The 6,000-nt window shown below is 46.3% G+C and overlaps 1 protein-coding gene across 1 annotated transcript in view; it reads left to right on the forward strand.

Moving 5' to 3' along the window:
- The window catches only part of LOC129842291 (collagen alpha-1(VI) chain-like), an 86,777-nt gene that overhangs the window by 78,243 nt on the left and 2,534 nt on the right, over window positions 1-6,000 (forward strand). The gene's annotated exons all lie outside the window — the stretch shown is intronic.

The raw sequence follows: 6,000 nt of genomic DNA on the forward strand, positions 1-6,000 counted from the left end.
GGTTTCTCCTGTGGTTTCTCTGTGGTTTCTCCTGTGGTTTCTCTGGGGTTTCTCCTGTGGTTTCTCTGTGGTTTCTCTGTGGTTTCTCTGTGGTTTCTCCTATGGTTTCTCTGTGGTTTCTCCTATGGTTTCTCCTATGGTTTCTCTGTGGTTTCTCTGTGGTTTCTCTGTGGTTTCTCCTGTGGTTTCTCCTGTGGTTTCTCCTATGGTTTCTCCTGTGGTTTCTCTGTGGTTTCTCTGTGGTTTCTCCTGTGGTTTCTCCTGTGGTTTCTCCTGTGGTTTCTCTGTTGATTCTCCTGTGGTTTCTCCTGTGGTTTCTCCTGTGGTTTCTCCTGTGGTTTCTCCTGTGGTTTCTCCTGTGGTTTCTCTGTGGTTTCTCCTGTGGTTTCTCTGGGGTTTCTCCTGTGGTTTCTCTGTGGTTTCTCTGTGGTTTCTCCTATGGTTTCTCTGGGGTTTCTCCTGTGGTTTCTCTGTGGTTTCTCTGTGGTTTCTCCTATGGTTTCTCTGTGGTTTCTCCTATGGTTTCTCCTATGGTTTCTCTGTGGTTTCTCTGTGGTTTCTCTGTGGTTTCTCCTGTGGTTTCTCCTGTGGTTTCTCCTATGGTTTATCCTGTGGTTTCTCTGTGGTTTCTCTGTGGTTTCTCCTGTGGTTTCTCCTGTGGTTTCTCCTGTGGTTTCTCTGTTGTTTCTCCTGTGGTTTCTCCTGTGGTTTCTCCTGTGGTTTCTCCTGTGGTTTCTCCTATGGTTTCTCCTGTGGTTTCTCTGTGGTTTCTCCTATGGTTTCTCTGTGGTTTCTCCTGTGGTTTCTCTGTGGTTTCTCCTATGGTTTCTCTGTGGTTTCTCCTGTGGTTTCTCCTGTGGTTTCTCCTGTGGTTTCTCCTGTGGTTTCTCTTATGGTTTCTCCTATGGTTTCTCTGTGGTTTCTCTGTGGTTTCTCCTGTGGTTTCTCTGTGGTTTCTCCTATGGTTTCTCTGTGGTTTCTCTGTGGTTTCTCCTATGGTTTCTCTGTGGTTTCTCTGTGGTTTCTCTGTGGTTTCTCCTGTGGTTTCTCCTATGGTTTCTCTGTGGTTTCTCTGTGGTTTCTCCTATGGTTTCTCTGTGGTTTCTCCTGTGGTTTCTCTATGGTTTCTCTGTGGTTTCTCCTATGGTTTCTCTGTGGTTTCTCCTGTGGTTTCTCCTATGGTTTCTCTGTGGTTTCTCTGTGGTTTCTCCTATGGTTTCTCTGTGGTTTCTCCTATGGTGTCTCTGTGGTTTCTCCTGTGGTTTCTCTGTGGTTTCTCCTGTGGTTTCTCCTGTGGTTTTTCTGTGGTTTCTCCTATGGTTTTTCCTGTGGTTTCTCCTGTTGTTTCTCCTGTGGTTTCTCCTGTGGTTTCTCCTGGGGTTTCTCCTGTGGTTTCTCCTGTGGTTTCTCTGTGGTTTCTCCTGTGGTTTCTCTGTGGTTTCTCCTGTGGTTTCTCCTATGGTTTCTCTGTGGTTTCTCTGTGGTTTCTCCTATGGTTTCTCTGTGGTTTCTCCTGTGGTTTCTCTGTGGTTTCTCCTGTGGTTTCTCCTATGGTTTCTCTGTGGTTTCTCTGTGGTTTCTCCTATGGTTTCTCTGTGGTTTCTCCTGTGGTTTCTCTGTGGTTTCTCCTGTGGTTTCTCTGTGGTTTCTCCTGTGGTTTCTCCTGTGGTTTTTCTGTGGTTTCTCCTATGGTTTTTCCTGTGGTTTCTCCTGTGGTTTCTCCTGTGGTTTCTCCTGTGGTTTCTCCTGTGGTTTCTCCTGTGGTTTCTCTGTGGTTTCTCCTGTGGTTTCTCTGGGGGTTCTCCTGTGGTTTCTCTGTGGTTTCTCTGTGGTTTCTCCTATGGTTTCTCTGTGGTTTCTCCTATGGTTTCTCCTATGGTTTCTCTGTGGTTTCTCTGTGGTTTCTCCTGTGGTTTCTCCTGTGGTTTCTCCTATGGTTTCTCCTGTGGTTTCTCTGTGGTTTCTCTGTGGTTTCTCCTGTGGTTTCTCCTGTGGTTTCTCCTGTGGTTTCTCTGTTGTTTCTCCTGTGGTTTCTCCTGTGGTTTCTCCTGTGGTTTCTCCTGTGGTTTCTCCTGTGGTTTCTCTGTGGTTTCTCTGTGGTTTCTCCTGTGGTTTCTCTGGGGTTTCTCCTGTGGTTTCTCTGTGGTTTCTCTGTGGTTTCTCCTATGGTTTCTCTGTGGTTTCTCCTATGGTTTCTCCTATGGTTTCTCTGTGGTTTCTCTGTGGTTTCTCTGTGGTTTCTCCTGTGGTTTCTCTGTGGTTTCTCCTATGGTTTCTCTGTGGTTTCTCTGTGGTTTCTCCTGTGGTTTCTCTGGGGTTTCTCCTGTGGTTTCTCTGTGGTTTCTCTGTGGTTTCTCCTATGGTTTCTCTGTGGTTTCTCCTATGGTTTCTCCTATGGTTTCTCTGTGGTTTCTCTGTGGTTTCTCTGTGGTTTCTCCTGTGGTTTCTCTGTGGTTTCTCCTATGGTTTCTCTGTGGTTTCTCTGTGGTTTCTCCTATGGTTTCTCTGTGGTTTCTCTGTGGTTTCTCTGTGGTTTCTCCTGTGGTTTCTCCTATGGTTTCTCTGTGGTTTCTCTGTGGTTTCTCCTATGGTTTCTCTGTGGTTTCTCCTGTGGTTTCTCTATGGTTTCTCTGTGGTTTCTCCTATGGTTTCTCTGTGGTTTCTCCTGTGGTTTCTCCTATGGTTTCTCTGTGGTTTCTCTGTGGTTTCTCCTATGGTTTCTCTGTGGTTTCTCCTATGGTGTCTCTGTGGTTTCTCCTGTGGTTTCTCTGTGGTTTCTCCTGTGGTTTCTCCTGTGGTTTTTCTGTGGTTTCTCCTATGGTTTTTCCTGTGGTTTCTCCTGTTGTTTCTCCTGTGGTTTCTCCTGTGGTTTCTCCTGTGGTTTCTCCTGGGGTTTCTCCTGTGGTTTCTCCTGTGGTTTCTCTGTGGTTTCTCCTGTGGTTTCTCTGTGGTTTCTCCTGTGGTTTCTCCTATGGTTTCTCTGTGGTTTCTCTCTGGTTTCTCCTATGGTTTCTCTGTAGTTTCTCCTGTGGTTTCTCTGTGGTTTCTCCTGTGGTTTCTCCTATGGTTTCTCTGTGGTTTCTCTCTGGTTTCTCCTATGGTTTCTCTGTGGTTTCTCTTGTGGTTTCTCTGTGGTTTCTCCTGTTGTTTCTCCTGTGGTTTCTCCTGTGGTTTCTCCTGTGGTTTCTCCTGTGGTTTTTCCTGGGGTTTCTCCTGTGGTTTCTCCTGTGGTTTCTCTGTGGTTTCTCCTGTGGTTTCTCTGTGGTTTCTCCTGTGGTTTCTCCTATGGTTTCTCTGTGGTTTCTCTGTGGTTTCTCCTATGGTTTCTCTGTGGTTTCTCCTGTGGTTTCTCTGTGGTTTCTCCTGTGGTTTCTCCTATGGTTTCTCTGTGGTTTCTCTGTGGTTTCTCCTATGGTTTCTCTGTGGTTTCTCCTGTGGTTTCTCTGTGGTTTCTCCTGTGGTTTCTCTGTGGTTTCTCCTGTGGTTTCTCCTGTGGTTTTTCTGTGGTTTCTCCTATGGTTTTTCCTGTGGTTTCTCCTGTGGTTTCTCCTGTGGTTTCTCCTGTGGTTTCTCCTGTGGTTTCTCCTGTGGTTTCTCTGTGGTTTCTCCTGTGGTTTCTCTGGGGTTTCTCCTGTGGTTTCTCTGTGGTTTCTCTGTGGTTTCTCCTATGGTTTCTCTGTGGTTTCTCCTATGGTTTCTCCTATGGTTTCTCTGTGGTTTCTCTGTGGTTTCTCTGTGGTTTCTCCTGTGGTTTCTCCTGTGGTTTCTCCTATGGTTTCTCCTGTGGTTTCTCTGTGGTTTCTCTGTGGTTTCTCCTGTGGTTTCTCCTGTGGTTTCTCCTGTGGTTTCTCTGTTGTTTCTTCTGTGGTTTCTCCTGTGGTTTTTCCTGTGGTTTCTCCTGTGGTTTCTCCTGTGGTTTCTCTGTGGTTTCTCTGTGGTTTCTCCTGTGGTTTCTCTGGGGTTTCTCCTGTGGTTTCTCTGTGGTTTCTCTGTGGTTTCTCCTATGGTTTCTCTGTGGTTTCTCCTATGGTTTCTCCTATGGTTTCTCTGTGGTTTCTCTGTGGTTTCTCTGTGGTTTCTCCTGTGGTTTCTCTGTGGTTTCTCCTATGGTTTCTCTGTGGTTTCTCTGTGGTTTCTCCTATGGTTTCTCTGTGGTTTCTCTGTGGTTTCTCCTATGGTTTCTCTGTGGTTTCTCTGTGGTTTCTCTGTGGTTTCTCCTGTGGTTTCTCCTATGGTTTCTCTGTGGTTTCTCTGTGGTTTCTCCTATGGTTTCTCTGTGGTTTCTCCTGTGGTTTCTCTATGGTTTCTCTGTGGTTTCTCCTATGGTTTCTCTGTGGTTTCTCCTGTGGTTTCTCCTATGGTTTCTCTGTGGTTTCTCTGTGGTTTCTCCTATGGTTTCTCTGTGGTTTCTCCTATGGTGTCTCTGTGGTTTCTCCTGTGGTTTCTCTGTGGTTTCTCCTGTGGTTTCTCCTGTGGTTTTTCTGTGGTTTCTCCTATGGTTTTTCCTGTGGTTTCTCCTGTTGTTTCTCCTGTGGTTTCTCCTGTGGTTTCTCCTGTGGTTTCTCCTGGGGTTTCTCCTGTGGTTTCTCCTGTGGTTTCTCTGTGGTTTCTCCTGTGGTTTCTCTGTGGTTTCTCCTGTGGTTTCTCCTATGGTTTCTCTGTGGTTTCTCTCTGGTTTCTCCTATGGTTTCTCTGTGGTTTCTCCTGTGGTTTCTCTGTGGTTTCTCCTGTGGTTTCTCCTATGGTTTCTCTGTGGTTTCTCTGTGGTTTCTCCTATGGTTTCTCTGTGGTTTCTCCTGTGGTTTCTCTGTGGTTTCTCCTGTGGTTTCTCTGTGGTTTCTCCTGTGGTTTCTCCTGTGGTTTTTCTGTGGTTTCTCCTATGGTTTTTCCTGTGGTTTCTCCTGTGGTTTCTCCTGTGGTTTCTCCTGTGGTTTCTCCTGTGGTTTCTCCTGTGGTTTCTCCTGTGGTTTCTCTGTGGTTTCTCCTGTGGTTTCTCTGGGGTTTCTCCTGTGGTTTCTCTGTGGTTTCTCTGTGGTTTCTCCTATGGTTTCTCTGTGGTTTCTCCTATGGTTTCTCCTATGGTTTCTCTGTGGTTTCTCTGTGGTTTCTCTGTGGTTTCTCCTGTGGTTTCTCCTGTGGTTTCTCCTATGGTTTCTCCTGTGGTTTCTCTGTGGTTTCTCTGTGGTTTCTCCTGTGGTTTCTCCTGTGGTTTCTCCTGTGGTTTCTCTGTTGTTTCTCCTGTGGTTTCTCCTGTGGTTTCTCCTGTGGTTTCTCCTGTGGTTTCTCCTGTGGTTTCTCTGTGGTTTCTCTGTGGTTTCTCCTGTGGTTTCTCTGGGGTTTCTCCTGTGGTTTCTCCGTGGTTTCTCTGTGGTTTCTCCTATGGTTTCTCTGTGGTTTCTCCTATGGTTTCTCCTATTGTTTCTCTGTGGTTTCTCTGTGGTTTCTCTGTGGTTTCTCCTGTGGTTTCTCCTGTGGTTTCTCCTATGGTTTCTCCTGTGGTTTCTCTGTGGTTTCTCTGTGGTTTCTCCTGTGGTTTCTCCTGTGGTTTCTCCTGTGGTTTCTCTGTTGTTTCTCCTGTGGTTTCTCCTGTGGTTTCTCCTGTGGTTTCTCCTGTGGTTTCTCCTATGGTTTCTCCTGTGGTTTCTCTGTGGTTTCTCTGTGGTTTCTCCTGTGGTTTCTCTGTGGTTTCTCTGTGGTTTCTCCTGTGGTTTCTCTGTGGTTTCTCCTGTGGTTTCTCCTGTGGTTTCTCCTGTGGTTTCTCCTGTGGTTTCTCTGTGGTTTCTCTGTGGTTTCTCCTGTGGTTTCTCCTGTGGTTTCTCTGTGGTTTCTCCTGTGGTTTCTCTGCGGTTTCTCCTGTGGTTTCTCCTGTGGTTTTTCTGTGGTTTCTCCTATGGTTTTTCTGTGGTTTCTCCTGTGGTTTCTCTTTGGTTACTCTGTGGTTTCTTTGTGGTTTCTTTGTGGTTTCTCTGTGGTTTCTCTGTGGTTTTTCCTGTGGTTTCT

The sequence above is a fragment of the Salvelinus fontinalis genome, unplaced genomic scaffold (genome assembly GCF_029448725.1).
Source record: "Salvelinus fontinalis isolate EN_2023a unplaced genomic scaffold, ASM2944872v1 scaffold_0031, whole genome shotgun sequence".
Classification (NCBI taxonomy): Eukaryota; Metazoa; Chordata; class Actinopteri; order Salmoniformes; family Salmonidae; genus Salvelinus; species Salvelinus fontinalis.